We start from the raw sequence: 21,459 nt of genomic DNA on the forward strand, positions 1-21,459 counted from the left end.
ACTGTTCAGAAAGTTAACAATCGGTTCTGCAGAAGTGGTGCAAAATGGCTGAATCCCACCACTGGTTGTAACATGTTTGTATACATATGGATTATATAATTAAGAAAGATTCCATAAGATAGTCCCGAAGGTATTTTTTCAAGAGGCAACTGGACTTTCTGGCTTTTCTTGAAGGTGTTTCACTTTCATCCAAAAAGCTTCTACATAGACATTTCATAAGGTAGAAAGAAGTTCTTTATCAAATGAAGTATTTGGAAAATTATGTTCTTGAAAAGTACAGGAACCCTAATGATAATTTCCTCATAGCACACTATATATATATATATATTTAAGCTGGATCACATTTTAAGCCCACAGCTTGAAGATGGCAGGTGAGATCCTGCCGAAACGTTGCAAAGACAATCTCAACCTTACATGGGAAAAGACCCGAATACAACAAAACCAGCATACCTACACCCGTGAAAATCTACGAAAACATATATATATAGCTCTATTGTTTTTGTACACTATTTTTTTCTAACAATGTCAGATTATGGCATGATTATATAATAATTGATGGGGTTATTCATTCATGGATGTCTGTGAAGATTGATGAAACTTATTGCTAAGACAGTCAATGTTTCTATTTATTTCCCCATCCATTGTTTTTCATTACATCCCAGAAGATCAAATTTTCACCTTTCTACATTATCTGAATTTTTTAGTTTACAAGGCCTCCTACTAGAATTCAACCATCTAACGCTATTATATTATATTAATATAGGATTTTAGGATTTGAATGGCTATGAGTGTCAAGGTGGTAAGAACAGTTTTTGTAATGGAGTCTATATTAAACTTGTAAAACGCAGTATATTCATTTTCATATGGCAGTTTGGATTTTTTTTTAACCACGACGTCCAGCTGTACTTTAGTTTTTTTTTTAAATAAACAATATGAATATACTACTACATGTTTCAAACAATTACAGCCCTTGATAACTCTTACTTTTCAAACTGGCTACAATTATTTTTCATCTTAAAATTTCATATTTTCACTCAGCGATTTGTTTAGTGGTAGAGTAGTGGTTAGAATGCAGTACTGCAGCTACTTCTGCTGACTGCTGGCTATTTGGCAGTTTGAATCTCACCAGGCTCCTGGTTGACTCAGCCTTCCATCCTTCCAAGATGAGGACTCAGATTGTTGGGGAAAATATGCTGACTCCATAAACTGCTTAGAGAGGGCTGTAAAGCACGGTGAAGTGGTACATAGGTCTAAGTGCTATTGCTATTTAGAAGAGCTTCCTTCCCTCCATCCATCTTAAAGCTAAATTTCTTACCATAATCTATTTCATGAGCCCAAGTTCAGTTAATAAGAGCAGGAAGAAAATGTTTTCTTATCTTTTTTTTTTTTTCAAATTTCTTTGGTGAAAAATTTTGGGGGAAGAGCTTTGAAATGCAGGTAAATAGCAGTGACAATAGAATATTCTTTTCAATTTTCTCATGACACATCAAGAACTATAAACAATGAAGGACTAACATGTGTTGAAATTTTATCCTATTATATATTGCATAATTTAATACAATATAAATTTGTCTTGAAAGTAATACATAATAAATGTGTATGAATGTTCAGATAAATAATAGTATTGGCTAACTAGTATGATTTTAAAATTGGATTAATCAAGAAACTAACCCAGTGTTCTTTTGTTTTCTTATTTGGATTTTTCAGTATGTTTTATTTCTGCTGACATGCAGTAAATCTTCATTTTATGTATATCACTTGTAATGTATGCTAGTTTTATCCTCTTCTTTTCCTGTCTTTTGAGATTGGTAAAAGTGATCTCTCAGCATAGTTAAAACAGCTAAATCAACATATCCTTCTTTTTGCATTTCCTTGACATGTTATTAATTCTGATTCGTTATGGGTATATAGAGGTGTTCTGAATTATTTACTTTGAACTATTAGCTGAAAGCTTTCTCATGAACCAGTCAATAAATAATTCATAATTTTCCTTGTTCCTTCTTATGCCTCATGTTGATTTCAATGTAACAATCATTGAATTTATTACAATATATACATTCAGTAATTTTAAAATGGTGCTTTGCATGTGTGTGCATTTGTGTATATTTTTGTGTAAAGAGAGAGAGAGAGAGAGAGAGAGAAAGAGAGAGAGAGAGAGAGAGAGAGAGAGAGAGATATGAAAGATAATAGAGATAGAATGAGATAGTGATAGGGATGATAGAGATGGGGATGATAGAGAGACAGAAGAGAGAGAGAAAAGAGAGAGCTAGAGCAAGATAGAGATAGAGATGATGAGATAGAGATGGAGATGATGAGATGAAGAGAGATGGAGAGAGTGGGGGGAAGAATATAGCATTGGAATCAAGCTTTGGAGAGAGTTCACATCAATGTCTTGCAAGCCTGTCCAGTTAAGATCAGCAGGAGAGGGTGCACAAAAGGCAGAGATTATATGAATTCTCTTAAGACTTGCATTTGTCCTCCAGTCTCACAGTATTTGGAAAATCTATAGACACCTGTTTTTTCTCAGAGTGTTAATTATCAGCTATTTAATACTTGTGTGCATGTGTGTGTACTTTTGAATCAGTGTTGATTCCTAGCACCTGCTCTGTCACGATGTTAAAAAGTTTGCTAGGCCTGAACTGACATTCAAGAGTTAAACTAAGAAAGCTTTATTGCGCAGGTCATAAAACAAAATGTTATCTGAAAGTGATTTATTGCGCATGCGTCACACATTCCAAATTCCTTTCTTCTTTGTTCGGCTGCCAACTTGGCAACCGGAGCTTTTATTATCAAAATGTAACCAATTAGTTATTTTCTGTTTTATTTACTTTTATTATTTTCGTATTAAAGTTTGTTTATTAATTAGAATACTTCTTAAAGACTTTTATTTCTTTTCTTAATATCTCAAAAGATATGCGGAAGAGAATCAGCCCGGTCCATTGATCTCAGATTTCTCCAGGGCGTTTTTTCCCCTGACATGCTCATCATTTCAAAAGTGGTTTGTTATTGTCTTTTTTCTATAGCTGAGAGAGTGACTCACCAAAGGTCACCCAGGTACCTTCATACCTAAGGAAGGACTAGAATTTAATTCCCTGATTTCTTGCTTACTGCCTTAAAACCATATCAAATTGGTTCTTATTTTAGTATTTAGGTTATTGTTAGTCTTAACCTGTATTGATGTTCTATATTTTCTTTTGGCTTTTCAACTTTCTAAGGCACTTTGAATGCTTACCAAAGTACAAATATACAATATAAATAAAATTTATTAAACAAGGAAATAATGTAATATTAAATCTTTGCACACCAATATTGATGTACCATACCCAATATACATTCAGACAATCTTCCGAGCCCAAAGACATATACAATCCCACTTCACACACATCTGCAACAAATAAGAGTACTGGATTTGGGTCAGAGGAGTAAAAGAATGAGGTATAGTTCTAGCGCATGAATGGAATTCAGCATCTTCTTTTTAAATATATGAATTGTACTGCAATCCAAGCATTTCTTTTTTAAAAAAATATCACTAGAATATTTCTAGAACATAGTAATCAAGATAGTAGTTTAGCATTTTGTGGGTTGAATTCCATTAATGCACTGAACTACACTAGCAGTGACCATATGTCCCTTATTATAAAGTACAGTACTTTATTTCAGAAAAGTCTCATTTAGATGTATTTAATTCCTTGTTTTCTTGGCTTCAAATTCTCTTTGGCAAAGCAAAATTATAAATAAAAATAAATTTACTTGATTTTTAATCAAATCAAATAAGTTTATTACAGTCAAAGACCAGAGACCAAAAGAAGTTAAAAACACTCAAGGAATATACGGTTTAAAATTATGGAATAAAAGAATAAATAACAGATAAAATCTATATTAAAATCACAATTTGGCATCCAATCTGTCAGTTACCCATGAGCAAAACACAGCATGGCTTAATTATACTATCATATGAATCCTTAAACTGTAAGGCCAATAATCATTAAATACTAAAATGCAAAACAGTAATAATGCAAAAGGTTTTGCTGTATAAGTTGTGCAAAACAGCTATGGTGGATTAATCATTGTTGCCAATGAATCCTCAGTGCTGCTGCGCAGAATCTAGCAAGAAAATATAGTCACTGTAACTGTCCCATAGGTGCTTTTTCCAAAAGGCAATTGGATTTTATTTTTTCATGTCTTTGGAAGCATTTTGTTTCCCATCCAAGAAGCTTAACTGTTATGCATGCCCTTCTAGACTATATTCAAGTTAATCAATAAACTAAGTAGAACCAAACTGAAATGTCCACATGCTACATCATTTTAATGCAATTTTGATTATTTGTGACACTTTTCTAAGTAAAAATGTAAAAACTGTGTAGCAAAGCTTGGGCTGGAACATCTCAGTATTTAAAAGAATTTAAAATTGGCTAGGTTAAAAATGTAATTAAAGTTGTTGATGCATTTTTCATGAAAATATGAGGACTTGACATTTCATTATTTTTTTTGAAATGCATGTTTACAGTTTAAGTCAAAAATATTTAATCAGGTTTCAAATAAATATAAACTGCTTAAAATAATTGTTTAATACTGTATAGTGGAAGTTTACATTCTATAATCAAACTAAGAGTTTCAGAGCAAAACACATATTGGAATGAAAAAACTTTCTAGAGGCATGTGTGTGTGCATGCATGAAAATATAGAAATGATAGAAATTGTAAAGAAAATTGCCATATTTTTCATGGTCTTATCAGAATGCAAATATAAGCACTCATATGAATTCATTTCCATGCAAATAGATCAGACTTGAAATTTACCTCATTACAGTTTCAAGCCATTGAGTTTGTCTTCCTCATATAGATACCATTAAATTAAATAATATGAGTGCCTATATTATATGCTAAATATGACTGCTATATCACTACATTTTACAGTGCAATTTTAGTGATGTTGATTTAATATTTAATGTTTATTATTTTGTTAGCATTGTCATTTTTTATTTTACTTTTTTGTATCATAGCACAGATACTAAAGGAAACCTGTAAAGCAAACATTTGTTCCAAAAAAAAAAGTTCCTTATATACTTCAGTGGAAATTCTCTCTCAGGTTTAACTAATGGAGAGCTAAGGATAGAACAAGCCCAGAGATAATAAGTGTATCCATGACTTTTAAATGTGCTTGCTGAATTAGAACTGAATCTATGGAAGAAAAAAATCCCCAGCATATTACCAGTCAAAGCTCATCTAAATATCTGATTAATTGCATGAAATCAATCTGAACACAATGAGAATCCTGTGATAAAAACAATTGTCAGAAGCTGTCAGAGAGAAGGGTTCTTACAAGCATTTTTGCACTGCGCTCCCATAAGCTGTTTTTATCCTATACTCATGATGGTTAAGACAGTTAGGCAGTGGGGACAAACCTGTTTCTAGAAGCATTTAAAAGAATGCTTACACAAATGATGTAGCCCTAAACTTAGTAAAACCACACAAAAATGGGAAATAGAGAAGTCAGGGGGGAAATAGTGATTAGAAAACCCCAAAAATTCTGCTGTTTCAAACTAGGGGTATTCTATTAGTAAGATAAGTGTTCTGTGATACCACAGAGAAACAGAAAACATTTATTGAAGAAACTTGAGTTTCTCAAAGGGTTATTCTTTCCTCCATGAAAAACCCACTAAATCCGCTTGGATTAGGTAGAAAGGAATAAGAATAAAAACCAAAATACATTACAATTTTCAAGGAGACATATGGGGGAAAGACTGCAGTAAGAAAACACATGGAGAGGTTGTTAATTGTGATGGAGGTGAGTAAAGAGTAACTTCTATTTCTGCCCTCTAAAAATTGTTGTGATGTTCTGGCAACTGGGCAATAAGTACTGTAAGTGCTATTAAGTTCTCTTCCAAAATTAGACCCAGTTTCTAACCTTTGCAGTCATTATAAAGAGCCTGAAATAACTAAAATGAAAAGAGTTTACCCCTTTTTCCTAATTTCTATCTGTACAGTCTTAAATACATTTCTTAAATTCAAGACAGATAATCTAGACTGTTGGGCTGGGAACAATAAGTCAATACTTTTCTACTATTGGAAGCAATAATGCCTTTCTTCTTCTAGCAGCCATTTCTCATAGGTAGTGATTGCAGTAGGGGAGAAATTTAGTATTGATGTGCTACAGATAAAGTAGTTCTTACTTAAGGAGGTAGTGCATGTGTTCCAAAAAAAAAAAAAGACATTCAGGTTTTGGACATTTCAGTTCTGCAATCCCAAGTCATTTTCTCTTCATTTAAGAGAATTAAAGCACTGAGTGTTTAGATTGTAGAGGAGCAATAAGCAATCAACATTTCAAAAGCTGCCCACTACTGTCATTATTATAGAATTGACAAAGGCAGCAGTATTTGTCCATTAGGAAATGCTATACCTGCTATCCATGGTACTCATGCTTTTCAAAGTGACTGCTTAACTTCCCCGCTAATGTGTTACTGCACTGTAGGAAGCAACTAAGCCAGTAATTTTAAGCCACATGGAAACAGAAATACAATTATCTATCTTTTTTTGTTTTTTCTTAAACATTCTGCAGCTGTATGAAACCTGAGGTTCAAATTTATGACATATACAAATACCATAACAGCAATATGGGAACAAGACCCAACAATTGTTTATGCTAGGAATATGGGAAATATATACACTGTGCAAGCTATCATCCAACATTGGGTAGATTGCCCTTGCTGAGGGGATATATATATATTTTCCCTTATGGATTACTGCAATGATCTATTTTCACATTGGTCCTTATTCTATGGTGAAATATATCATTGCTGTGATGACATGAGGTCTAATACTTCACCAAAAGAGCAGCTTTTAGTATTCTACTATATATCATCCGAATGACAGTCTTCTGGTGGTCTGTAATACATAACCATCCTAATTTCATTTTGGGCTTAAGTGGACACTGTTCACTGATATTAATAATAATGCAATGCTTCTTGGTTTAATATAGTGAAGTTAATATACTGAAGTTGGCAGAGAATCTGAAATTCAGCCTGCATCAGCCAGTTTGTGAATAAATTCTTCAGAATTTCTGCTTTCACTCCTTGATTAAAGGAAATAATTCACATGCTGTATTGAAAATATACATGTTATCATTACCTTCTCCACTGTGGTTGACAGAAGTTAGGTGACAATAAAAAAATCTTTAAGAAGGCCCTAAATCTCATCATTTTACACCTCATTTTTATGTATCCTAGTTATGAGAGCTTGAAACTTCTTTATGATCAAGGTAGCATACAATTTATAGCTGCCCAAAAGAATATTGCATGCCACTTTCCCTGCCATTAATTATAGCTGTCACCCTATTTTTCTCTAGCATGTAATATCTTCTGAGAAGATGAAAAAGGAGGAATCATTTATTTTAGTATACCTCAAGCTGTCTATAATAGTATGATGACACCCCTGCCTTTCCTACCTTCTACCAAATAATCTGGGAAACTATGTGAGGCTCAATGTCATCTCCCAGAGACAGTCAAATGATTAATTCCTTCTTGTGACTCGGGGAAGGAAAACATTAAAGTTAGGGCTTTAATTTTAAGTGGAAAACTCTGAAATATCCCAGTAGTCTTGGAACACTGGACTTCTAAATCTTGGCAGGAAAACAATGTGATCAGGGCTTAAAATATTGTAACCAGAGGACAATAATATAAGAGAATGAAGTGGTTTTAATAAACTTAATGTTATATTTGTTATTCTTATTTTGACAACAGATTGGTCATTGCATTTTGCATAACATCTTTAAAAACAATCCTGTAAGCAACATCATAGCAGGGATGTCTACAGAGGCGGGGCAAGGAGGGGAGGACAGAAGGCAAAAAAGTCAAGATGACAGTCACAACCATGCGATCAAAGCTTCGCCCTTTTCTATGTGCATCACAACGTACATTTAAAGATCGCAAGGCTTTGATTGCATGATTGTGACTACCATCTTGACTTTTTTGACTCCTCTGTAACATATTTGTATCATAAAAATTACTTAAAACCATTGTAGGCTGATAAGACCTAACATTTGTGGCATATTCATTTCAAATGGTATATTTTTACTCCTTGAAAAAATCATACTCAGATTAAACGTAGGTGATTCCTTTATCCATATAGAAAATGTTTATTGTTTAGAAGAGTTATGTGATTGTGGTCCAATCTGGGGGAAAATAGGAAAATTGCATATTCATTGAACTAAAAAAAATGGAATTGTATACAATTCCATCGCAAATAGAACATTTATTATTTATTCTTATCTTTACATGAGAATACGCCTTGTTGAATTCAAAGTCTGGTTTTCCATATAATTAGGCTGCAGATTTGCTGAATATTTTCCACTGAAATAAATCACAACAAACCATCTATTTCATGCCCCAAATCAATACTTCTTTATAAGGGGTGTAGAAAAGCTGATACAAATGGGACTTATTTCTAACTTTTGTTATATGGATCTCATCTCCCTCTGCAAAGGTCAAGTGTGGCTTGGCACACCCTCAATCAAGATATACTCAGGTTTGATATTGCATTGTTAAACTTTTAATTTGAATGGACTAGTGAAGCAAACAGTTCTATGGAAAGCCTCCAGGGTTGAGTGACTTTTTTTCACTCCTGAAAATGTTTGCTTATCTCTGTAGTTTGATGAATGTTAAGCAATGCCTCCTCAGAATGCCAAGGAACCTTCATTTCTTGTAAGTGGACTTTATTGTCACTTCAGGCAAAAACTGTTCTTCCATATGCCCAGACGGGCATGTTTTACATGATTTGCTTGTTTGTTTGTTTTTGTTCTTCTTTCTTGCTGCTCCACATCACTGAGAGAACAGGTTTCTTCTCCTTGTGAATCCATTACTCATTCATGAATAATGGCATGAACTTGGCAAAGCTTTTGAAAAGAGCCTTTTTATTATACTGTTCTAGCAACCGTTAATATCTCTAATACTCAGCAGTTTTCTCATTTTCTTTTGTGAAAGGACAAGCTGTAACTACATGACAGAAGGCCATGAGGTCCAGGACGATTACTGGTTTCATTAATGTAGGTGAAATAGGAGGAAATGAACAATGGCTTTCATTTTTGCAGCATAGTAGAAGTGTCTGCTTTGTCCTATAATCTGTTATCAGCTTTCAGCTGAATTTATAAACACTAATTAAACCAGAAAACTAGTGATGACAGACCTATCATTTTCTTCCCCTGAGTTCTGACAAAAGAAACAATAGAAATCAAAAATGAGAATTGTCCACTGTTAAGACTCTGAATTTTATCCTAGTTTATAAGGAGGTATCTATTCTCTTACTTATAGGTCCGAAATCGTATTCCCTGTGAGGATTTGCTCTTTTTGAACAGTACATTAAATAGGTTTCATATAAAAATATTAATATGGCATGCCTCCAGTGGTGGTGTTTTTTTTTAATTTTGACAGTGTTTTTTCTATGTGAGTACTAAAAGTCATCTTAATTGGGGCAGCATATAAATAATTGTAATTGGTTGCTATTAATTCTTTCATTAGAGAGTGACTTGAAATATCATTAAATAATATGCAATTTTTAATATATCAAATCAATGTTTTACTAAATATTACTACACTTAAATAATTATATATTTATATAGTGGTTATCAATCTCCAGGGAGGGTGTAACTTACAATATATTTTCTAAAATACCCTAATTAATATAAACATAAATAAGGCATTCTGTACACAATGTATATCTGATTTTCCACATATGTGAATTTCAAGACGCCAGGAATAGCTTAACAACTGCAACATGAAGTGTAAAATGCCAAGGTGAATAAATATTTTTACTGCGAACGGGGACTGGTTTTACTTATGTCATTATGATTTCATTTTTCATAGAAAGTTGAGTATTTTGGAACTTTTTAGATAAATCGGTAATTTTATCTTGACAGAGAATAGAAATTGAATAAACACTAGGACCTTTAGTTTACCATTGTACTTGGGGGCTTATAGGCCAAAGTTACCATGGGCTGAAGAAGGATTACCTTGTGATTGAAATTTGTTATGTGTGAAACCATAACAAATTTCCTATGAAGACCATGTGAAGCTTTGAACTTGTCCAAAAGTAGCATACATTTCATATGGTTTGTCCATTAACACATCTGCCATGAAATTTGTCCATCTCGCTTCTCTACTGTGATTAGAGTGCAATTCAGGCTGTTGGTTCTCATTTAAATGGCTCATTTGGTATCTTTAAGATTGCTTTATTTAATTAAAATCTGCCTGCCTAGTAACATTTACTGTAGAGAAGAAAGCTTTCTTCAGATTCCCATTCTTAAGGAGTACTTCAGTTAGAATCAAGGTGGAAAGGTTTTGCTGGAACAACATTCCTCCAGAAATTAGACTACTTCCAACCCTATTAAGTTTTGGAAAAGCTATAAAGACCTAGATTTCTCAAAGGATATTTGGGATTTGACATGAACATGTTACTGTAAATACATTATGCAAAGTATGTCACCAGAAAAGATAAATGGGCCTATGGATGTGGTATGTATGAAAATGCACATTGGGCTCACACATATTTGTGACCACAGAGCCAGTAATCTGTGCAAACCTCAGAATAAACAGTTTTGTGAACCCATGTGATATCATACATAGGAGAGATAATTCAACTGAGATTAATTATACCTTAACTATTTTAATTTTCAATTTATCTGAATTTGGCTTCATACCATACAAAGACATAAACTTCTCTAATAAAACACACTCTGGTATTTCTCTTACAGACTTGAATCCTTCCTCTATGGACCACTTAAAAGATTTCTTTAATCTCATCCTATTTCCTTCATCACAGAAATAAACTGTGATAACACCAGAGATTGAACTATGTGTGATCAATAGAAAATAACTCCAAATCCATTAAGCCACTCTCTTTTGACACTTAGGGAATTAAAAATTAAATTAACCCCATTTAGAGGGGTAACATCTGAGCTGAAATTGTTACCAAGCCTGAAATTCAAAACAATGGACTCTTAAGGCCAGTTTTCCTAGTTATGAATCCTCAGGGTTCTGCAAAACTTGTAGTTGAGGCAGCATCTCAGAGTGCTGACAAAGCTGGCATTTCAGTAATAAATCAGTAATAATCAAATGGCAGTATTATTTGTTTGTTTGTCAAAAATGTACAAGATAACAAATATAGATATGAACATATACATGAATTAAGGAAGTAAATACAGATAAATGGGGACAGTAAGACAGGGATGGTAGGCACGCTGGTGCGCTTATGCACGCCCCCTTTATGGACCTCTTAAGAATGGGGTGAGGTTCATGGTTGGCAGTTTGAGATTGGAACTGTGAGGGTTCGAGGCTGTAACAATGAAGTCAGGTAGAGCATTCCAAGAATTGACCACTCTGTTACTGAAGTCGTATTTTCTGCAATTGAGTTTGAAGTAGTTTACCTTGAGTTTGTATCAATTCTTTGCCCATGTATTATTGTGGTTGAAGCTGAAGAAGTTGTTGACAGGCAAGATGTTATGCTTAGATTGAACTATTCTTAGATCGAACCGCAGGCAGCGCAGTTCCAGATTGACCAAGGCCAAAATTTCAAGCCTGGTGGCATAGGCTATTGTGAGTAGAGGAGTGGAGTACTCTTCTCGTGAAATACCTCTGAACCTGCTCAATCGTGTTAATGTTTGATATACAGTGTGTTAGAGTGTTCCAAGGTTATTTGCTTCTCTGTCTCTGTTTTCTTCCTTCTTCATATTGTTACAAAAATAATGAGGATGCTAAATGTTACTAAACAAAATAATACCTATTTCCTTCATTAATTTGCTAGAAGCTCTGTGAAACACAAAAGGAAAGAGATGCCCAGAACTTGAAAAGTCTTTGGATAACAAATCAGGGCATTTGTTGTATAAGTTGATAGATACCATTCAGACAAAAACTAGCTGAAAGCAATCCAAATGGCACATGCTGACAATGAGTTTGCCAGACTGAAGAAGATGCTAGGGTTTTGGTTTTTTTTTAAAAAAAAAAACATACAACAATTCTGTGTTTTAGTTTTATATCACCATTCTGTATCAGCATTTCAATCACCATTTTGTATCATCTTTCTTCCAGGAAACTTAAGGCAGCATCCATGGCTCTGTTTCATCTTGATGACAGGTGAGTTAAGATGAGAGATGGTAAGAGATGGCAAGTGTCTCAAGCTCACCCAGTAAGCATCTTGTATTTTCCCATTCATCCTCTATCACTCCTAAACATATTGATAACGTGAAAATATTATCTTGCTAAAAGATGCAGTGAAGAAATATTTATGTTGTCCTGAAATTGTCCATTATCCTTTCTCATTTCTAGTGGCAACTGATATTTGAGAGAGATAATCAATGTAGAGGTATTGTGAAAGATTGTAAGAAGGTTAGGAAAGTGATAGAAAGGAACGTTTTTTAAAAAATAGAATATTAAAGGGATAGAAGATAAATCCTTTGTTAGTTAACTTATAAAGAGCAACTGAGCCCATATGGCAAGAAACCTGCAAAGAAACCTTTCAAACTTTTCAAAAGAGGTTCTTCCTTAATGAACTCACTACAAATGAAGGTAGAAAATTCTTCTTACAGTTTCCAAAATACTGCTATTTATTCGAAGACTAGCATTAAAGTTACCTTACAGACGTCTGTAGTTCTTGCTTCCTTGATCTTGCCCAGCTGTATGGGACTTGACAGAAATCATGTTGCTATCTCTTTTATTACATTTAATAAGGAAGGTAATGATCTTACTTCCAAGAAACTTCTAAGAGCTATGATTTATTATTAAATAGGGAACTACTGGATGGCATCTAACTAATTGAGGAATTTATTGCAAGTCCTTCCTTTTCTGTTTTAGTAATTCACTGTAGTGATAGATCACTCTGTCTCTCCTTTAAAAATAATATACAGTAAAATATAAATATCATTCATGTCAGGGCCACAGAACACATCAAGTTGTTGCTTTTTTGTTAGGTACGGACCTAGTTTAATATTGTTGCCTTCTAGAACATTCTGGAATATTTTTTCCCCAATTTACCTCTTTCCTATTCATCTCCCATCTAAAATATACATTAGTTAGCTTTTTAAGCTCAATCAAGTCTATGGTAATACAATCCCAATTGTATTTCAATTTCACCAGCATATCTATTATTTTATAGTTATTTGGTTAGATAACTACATAAAGTTTGAATGTCTTAATAAAAGAGGTGTACATTTAACAAGCAAACAAATAAATATAACTGACACAAACCTGAAAAAGAAGCCCATTTAAGTTGTATATATACCAGTTAAAGTTTCTGTTGAAGGTACAGAGAAGTGTGACAGCATATATAATGTACAGTATATAGTTTGATTTTGTCCAATAATTATATAAGGGTAAGCTGGGAATGTTTACTCTATATGACTTAGAATTTATACATTCATGATTATTGAAATGATTATTTATTCACCTAAAGCTGATGGAATAATAGCCTTAAAAAGAAAAGTTTTTTTAAAAAAAATCCATCTGTAAAAGAATGGATGATAAAAATGTGTGATCTAGTTGTAAGCCAGACATGAAAAAATGTTCTCAGAATTAGAAAGAGCAAAGAGAGAAATAAAATGAACATGAAGGGTATACCTTGAAATATAGGGAAAAGTGCAAAGGAGTGGTTCATTAGGACTTTTGTAAAAGAAAAATATTCAGTAATGTTATATTCTACTGTAACTAAGGAAAAAATGCAAAGCTCATATTGCCTCTATTGAACTATTTTATGTAGGTGTGTAAGAAAATTGCTTTGAATAGACAGTATTAATAAATAACATGACAGTCACTACGAATCTTTGATATATTATTTTAACCATGTTTTATGGTGTTTTATTAATGTATTACTGTTTATTATCATATATACATTTTACTTTTATTGTTATTATCTACTGAATTTATATTAACCCATTAATAAATGACTAAAATACAAAAGGAATATATCTAAATATTCTTCTCCTTTTTATTTGCCCATTTTATGATGAAGGGAAACTGGGAGATAGGTTAGAAGCTGTAATCGGGGTCTCCACTGTCTAAAACATTCAATATTTTTATTTTATTTATTTATTCATTATTTGTCAACAAGTACAAGGAAATAAGTATGAAAACACATGAAAAAAGGGCACAAGTAAATGGATATAAATAAGCAAAGCATAGCCATAAACACATAAAAAGAGTACATATAAATGGGACAGTAGGACAGGGACAGTAGGCATGCGGATGCACTTACCAACGTCCCCTTAAGGACCTCCTAAGAAATGCCTAAGGTCCATGGTAGACAGCTTAAGGTAAAAGATATGGGGGGTTAGAGGAACTAACAACAGGATCAGGTAGGGTGTTCCACACATTTACTGCTCTATTGCTGAAATCCTTTTTCCTGCAATCAAGATTAGAACATATTACATTTAGTTTGTATCTATTGATAGTCCTTGTGTTATTCCAGTTGAAGTAAAAGTAGTCCTTAACAGGTAGGATGTTATGTCGGATTATCTTGTGCACTAAGCTCAGGTCGTAATGTAGATGACGTAGTTCAAGGCTATCCCAGCCTAATATATATTCCTCTTTCCTCTTAGAGATTTGGATTGGGCAGGTTTGTCCTTTTTTTCTGACTGCAAATGTTGAGCATTACTAGATTGCATTTGCAGATCAGAGGTTAAGACCCTGGGTTTATCGGCTGGGAAATCAGCACCCCAGGTTCAAGACCCAAGGGTCGTACGATGGGGTGAGTCCCGTCCTTGCCCCAGCTTCTGTCAACCTAGCAGTTCATGAAAGCATGAAAATGTGAGTAGATTATTAGGTACCACTTCAATGAGAAGGTAACAGTGCTCCGTGATGTCATGCTAGCCACATGACCATGAAAATGTCTTCAGACATTCCATGCTGACTCAATGACCTTGAAATGGAGATGAGCTCTACCCTTATAGTCAGCAATGACTAGCAGAATAAAATCTGCAAAATCTATTTGCAGCTCAAGAAATAATTTAAAATAGTTTCAATTACTAACTCTGAATAAGAAGTAAAGTAAAAGCAAAAATAAGCAATGACTCTACCACCTATTTTTGGGAAGCAACAAAGGCCAGGAATTGTCAGGTTTAATATCAGTTCCCTGCCCTTCAACCACTAATACATTTATTGAGTAGCAGCAACAGGATGCACTTCAAAAATTGCATTTGCCTATATCCACAAGGATGTAGTTATGCTCTCAATGCTTGGTCAACTACCAGCCAACAGGAAGGTGGACTGATACCTGAGATAAAAGAAGTCTGCAGAGAGACAATTTGTGTATATCACATATGACTGTAGCTTTGAGTCAACTCATGAAAAACTGAGAACTGAATTTGATGCCTAGAATGATCTGCTGTTTATCTTCTCAGCCACACAAATTCCTTTTATTGTATTTTAGTTCATGTATCATTTCTCCCCACAGGAATGAGTAACATACATTTTAAGCCCTGCCAGACTTGTTCATTGAAAAATGAAATGAAATTTAAAGACTCACCATAGCCACAGGGGGGAGTCACACAAAGTCAAATGGAAATATTTTTTTGCAAGAGTTAATAGTACAGTGACTCTCTCATAAATCTGTTATTGCCTGAGTACAGATCGGTTGATGCACTGACTTGGATTTTCTGTAACAGCTTAACCCCTTAATAAGGATATTACAAAGCCTGAAGAAAGAATGGGTGTGAAACACATTTTGATAAATAAAATTACCTCTTATTATATTTTATTTAATTGCAAAATATAGGGCTAATAATAAATTCCAGTTTAGATTTTACATTAGTAAAATAGAAGCTACTGCCTGTATTAAATTATTTTTTTCTTTTTCTTCTTTCTCCTACCATGAAATTTATGAATGAAATGGGAAAAGTTATAATAAGGAGATCTTCAGTTTTGTATGAGTTCTAATAATGAAGAGTTTACAGTTATAAGCTAAGGTCCTATTTGGCTCAGCCATATGAATATACAAAAATTGGTTGCATGATACTTAAGCAACATAATAATTGCAAAAGAGAAAGTGAAGTCTAAAAAGCAATTTGAAATGATGTCACCTTTTGGAAGAAAAAAAGATGTTCAAAGGGCATCCTTAGCCATAATACTCAAAAGACATTTTAGAAGCATTTCTTTTTTATCCTCATGAAAAATTGCTCAGAATCGAAAATGTTATTTTATGCTTTCTTTGTGAATCCAGATTCATTATTGAAAATATATGTACTCATCTCAGACAATAATTGCAAATTTAATAGACTGGATTATTGAAGATTTCTATTCAACCAGCTTTAGTGAAGATTAATTGACTAGTTCATTCCAGCTGTATCTTATCCTATGTACTTATTAAACAATGCAATCACATTAGGTTTTCTAAACTCAGATTGCTCACATGTGCATATTTGTGTGTGCAGAATCTCCACATACAGTTCATGTAAAATTAGGAATGCACTTTGAGAAGAAACTGAGACAAAAAGTATAAGATGTGATAATGATGAATATATTTATCTAGTTACTTGCGGAATCGCATCCTCCCACATACATCCCTGCGGCCAATTCGCTCACACAGGGAGGGGCTTCTCCTGGTGCCATCCACTAGGCAATGCCAACGGGCGACACCAAGGAGTAGGGCCTTCTCTGTGATGGGCCCAACCCTCTGGAATGACCTCCCCCCCGACATCAGAACCACCACTGACCTCTGCTCCTTCCGGCAAAAATTGAAGACTCACCTGTTCCGATTAGCGGGCCTGGCATAATTACAACTGTTCCTCCTGGTAAACGTACTATTAACTGGTTATTTTAGGGGTATTGTTTTTAATTTAATTTGTGTGTGTCTTAGGGGTTTTAAAATTATATTTTTATATATACTGGCTAACTGTACAGTTCTTTTTAATTCTATTTTTAACCTCCTCCATAGTTAACTGTACATATTTAATTCTTCTGTTTATTGTATTTTGATATATTCTTTGCATGGACTGTACACCGCCCCGAGTCCCTTTTGGGAGAGGGGGCGGTCTAGAAGCACAGTAAAATAAATAAATAAATAAATAAATTTTTTCATGACTCAGTTGAATACTTAATAAATGACAAGATTTGTGTTTTGTTATCCAGATTTCCTTGGAAGTTAAAATTTTGGGATGCTGTCTGACTTGATTTCTCTGTATTGTTTCAGCAATATTTTGGGATTTATCTTTTATCTCTTGACAAGCATTGAACACTTGTTTTAAAACCTTGAATTGAATACTAATATTTTTAGCTATTTTTCTGAAACTGATTTTGGGTAACCTTTTGTGTTATGTTAAGCATCAACTTTACAATCTTGAAATAAGATTCCATTTTTAAAATGGGTGTGAAAGCAAAAATCACAGGGAAGCTCAAAAGGATCATTAAGGAATCACTATGTCTTCAGAAACACTTAACAGAAAAAAGCTAACATTTATTGGACAGTTAAATGTCCCTAAAATATTTTAATAGACTTAATTGTAACCTTTCAGAAAGTTAAATCTTAGACATTATGTTTTACTCACCCGAAATAAAGCATACAGTGACTAAATATAATTCATAGTTACACATTCAACCAATTTAATTTCTCTTTCTCTTAATGTCAGTGTGCCCTCTCACCTAGCCATGCCCACACAACCAGAAAAAAATTTGTTTTGCCAGCTGGGAGGCTGGCAAAGAAGCCTCACTTTCCCCACCACTGCAGCTCTCGGAGAAAGAAGGCAGGGATGCTGGCCTGGGACTCACTTCTCTTACTACTCACTGCTGCCACCCCTGCCGGATGGAGCATTGGAGGCCAGTCCAGTCCCAGCCGCTGTTCGCTTGCTCGCCCACTGCTTTCCCGGCCTGCTGCCCACCTGCCCAGGCAGGGCCCAGGCTGCAGCAGGCGGGGAGGGGGTGCCTCCCATTTCACCTCACATATGCCCACTCCCCACTGGCTGCAACCCAGCCCTGTCTGGTCAGGTGTGCGGCCAGCCGGGAAAGTGGCGAGCAAGCAGGCAGGCAGCTGGGACCATCCTGGTCTCCAATGCTCCATCTGGCAAGGACGGTGAGGGCGCAGTGGTGGAGGCTGGCCCTCCCCCAAACCAGCTCTTGGAGGAAAGAGGCAGGGATGACAGCCTGGGCCTCGCTTCCCTTACCTCTCGGCGCCATTGCCCCTGCCGGATGGAGCATTGCAGGCCAGGTCGGTCTCATCCGCCCACCCACTCATTTGCTGCTTTACCGGCCAGCTGCCCAGTTGACCAGGAGGGGCCTGAGTTGCAGCTGGCGGAGAAGGGGGGGGCTAAGCTAGCATGAATGCTGCTTACCTGTGTGTAGGCAAGAGGAGACAGTTCTGTGGATCCATGTGGCAAAGGCGAGGCAGGGTGAGCATCCAAGCAGGCTGTTTCAGGGGTGTGGCCAGCCAGCCATCACTACTGGTTCAGTGACCCAGGCCCAATTCCACTACTGGTTCGTCCAAACCAATCTGAACCGAGAGCAACCCACCTCTGAAGTAATGTTGGGAGGGAGGGAGGGAGGGAGAATGATCTGTAGACAGAAACTTTGGTCCTGATTTAGTTCTTGTGAAACACAGTTTAAATCCAACCCAGCAATATTGTAATATATAGGGCAACTAAAGAGTTTCTTGTTTGATTCCCCCCCCACCCACCCTTAATGTCATTTCAGATATCTTTTTCTAAAATAATAAAATTCTTGATTTTATTCTTTTTCTTGATTTGGATCTTTCAGTAATAGAGTTTCTAAACAGATAACTGACTCTTAACAAGTGCTTGCTATTCAGATGATACACTCATTTGGGACAGGAGTAGCTCTTGTGACTGCAGCCTACTTTCATAATTCAAATATTCCAAAAATGATGTTTGAATTCTCTCCTATTAGGGCAGACTGTGGCATTCAGAGATGATCTGTCACATCTCTGTTTCTTGTTGCATGCATTTTTTGTTCTTTCAGTTTGTTCTCATGCCATCTATGCAAAGATATCTGCTTAATATTCTTTGGCTGCCAGTGTGCAACTAACATAATTTTGTATCTAGTCAACACTGTAGCAATTACCATATTATAATCTTACTATAGATTTTCGGGTATTCTAAATCTTGGAACATGTAACTCTTCTGTTCTTTACAATAATTTTAATTTTTAAATTACCATCTCTTTTAAAAATGTGATTTTTTTTAAAAAAGGAAAAATGTGTTTTTTTATATGTAGCAACTATGTTTCTTAATTAAAATAATTTTGTACTACACTGGGCATTATGGTAATGATTTCTGTAGATGCAAGACTCGTTTTTTCTGTTTTCAATAATTTACCCTGAGGATTCAATAAAACACTTCATAAAAGGTTTGAACAAAATCATTTGTTATTTTTGCTAGTTTCTTTACATGCCCTCTCTTACATTATTTACATGTTTCCTTATGGAACATTTATGAATACAAATATAGCATGAAACATTAAATTAATTATCATAATGCTACCTTTGTGTATGTCCATTTCATTTACAGGAGGAACTAAGGAAATAAACAATGTAGATAGATGCATTTTTTTAAAAAAAATGTTAAACAAGAGAACAAAGATTTGTATATTAAGAGTCAGAACATGGAGAGAGGGGGGGAGAGGGAGAGAGAGAGAGAGAGAGAGAGAGAGAGAGAATGAGAGATAGAATTTTATGAATATCCAAATCTTTACACATTGTCAGCAAATGAGGCTGAATTGATTTCATAGCATCAATTAAACATTTGGCATAATTCTTGAATGATTTTGAGTTAGAAAATTACAGAGTATTTATTTATTTATTTATTTATTTATTTATTATTTATTTATTTATTTATTTTGTCAAGTATGAATTAGATAACAAATATAAGTATAGACATGATTATGAATATATGAAATGAATATGAATACAAGGGAATATTAGGACAGGGATGGTAGGCACGCTGGTGCACTTATGCACGCCTCTTAAAGACCTCTTAGGAATGGGGTGATGTTGACAGTAGACAGTCTTAGGTTAAAGTTTTGGGTGTTTGGGGAAGAAACCACAGTGACAGGTAGTGCATTCCAGGCATTGACAACTCTGCTACTGTTGTATTTTCTGCATTCAAGTTTGGAGCAGTTTACCATAAGTTTGTATCTATTGTGAGCTTGTGTGTTGTTGTGGTTAAATCTGAAGTATTCATTGACAGGTAGGACATTGTAGCAGATAATTGTATGTACTATGATTAGTTCGGATAGAAGACAGTGAAGTTCTAAATTGTATAAGCCCAAAATTTCAAGTCTGGTGCAAGGGTGAGTTTCAAGGTTTTTTTACTACCTATTATGTGGGTGTGGCCTATTTTGTGGGCATGGCTTGGCTGTCATATTACTGGGTGGGCATGTCCAACTTGATGTCATTCACCAGGAGATGTCATGGATTGGGTAAAATGTGGTGAAGCTCACTTAACAACGCTCTTGCTTAGCAATCAAAAGTTTGGGCTCAATTGTAGTCATAAGTCAAGGACTATCTCTTTCTTCCTCTGCGTGGCAGCCTTGTCCTAGTAAACTCCTTCTCCTTTCTGGCAATTTTCCTCTCTGTTAGAGGCACCAAAATAATCCAGAAAATGTAAGGTTTCCTGCTGCAGCAGGGGGGTGGACTAGATGACCTCTGAGTAGTCTTATAGCCCTAAATTGCTGTACTGGTTTTCTTTCTTTCTTTCTTTCTTTCTTTCTTTCTTTCTTTCTTTCTTTCTTTCTTTCTTTCTTTCTCTCTCTCTCTCTCTCTTTCTTTCTTTCTTTCTTTCTTTCTCCCTTCCCTCTGTGGGAAGCAACCAACAACCCCCCCCAAAAATAAAATATTACTCCCAGAAAGGTTCATTCTACATTCCTGCCAGATAGCGATAATGATCCTATAGAAAGTTTGGCTCCATTCACAAGCAGGGAATCATTCAAACCCTTTTAGAAACACAAAGCCCCTATTGGACAAACCCCAAAACTTCAAAAACATAGAACCATATAAGAATCCTATCTTTTATCCAGTTTGTTGTTTAGCTGGCCCAGAAACAAACTGCTGAATGTCATTTTGCAAACCTCCTTCTTAGCAGCTTTTCAATTTAAAGCAAGTTTCAATTTAAAGTTTGCAGCATTAAGACTTGTGGACTTCAACTCCAAGAATTCCACAGCCAGGCATGCTCAGTTCCTATTTAAAGTGATAGCATTTGCTTTTCTCCTTTGCTTAATCTCCCGGCTGCAAAGTAAGTTCTTTCTCTTTCTTTCTTTCTTTCTTTCTCCCTTCCCTTCCCTTCCGTTCTGTTCCCTTCCTCCCCCCTCCCTCCCCCCTCTCTTTTTATTATTTTTAAAGCTTTTTTCCCCTTGCCTGAACAGGCAGGGGGGAAAAAAACTTTTTAAAAAAGCTTCTGATGAAGTTCGGGGGCATAACCAGGCCACCATTACTACCAGTCCTATCCAGTACGCCAGATTTTTACTACCTCTTCTGGTGT

General features: G+C 35.1%; 1 protein-coding gene across 7 annotated transcripts in view; it reads left to right on the plus strand.

The window, feature by feature from the left end:
- MGAT4C (MGAT4 family member C) overlaps positions 1-21,459 on the plus strand; it is a 343,053-nt gene that overhangs the window by 268,825 nt on the left and 52,769 nt on the right. For all 7 annotated transcript variants that reach the window (XM_081956624.1, XM_081956625.1, XM_081956619.1 and 4 more), the window contains one exon: positions 12,077-12,121. The gene's annotated coding sequence lies outside the window, so the exon portion shown is untranslated. The remainder of the gene's footprint in view (positions 1-12,076; positions 12,122-21,459) is intronic.

This window comes from Natrix helvetica, assembly GCF_964273705.1.
Source record: "Natrix helvetica genome assembly, chromosome: 6".
In the NCBI taxonomy this organism is placed as follows: Eukaryota; Metazoa; Chordata; class Lepidosauria; order Squamata; family Natricidae; genus Natrix; species Natrix helvetica.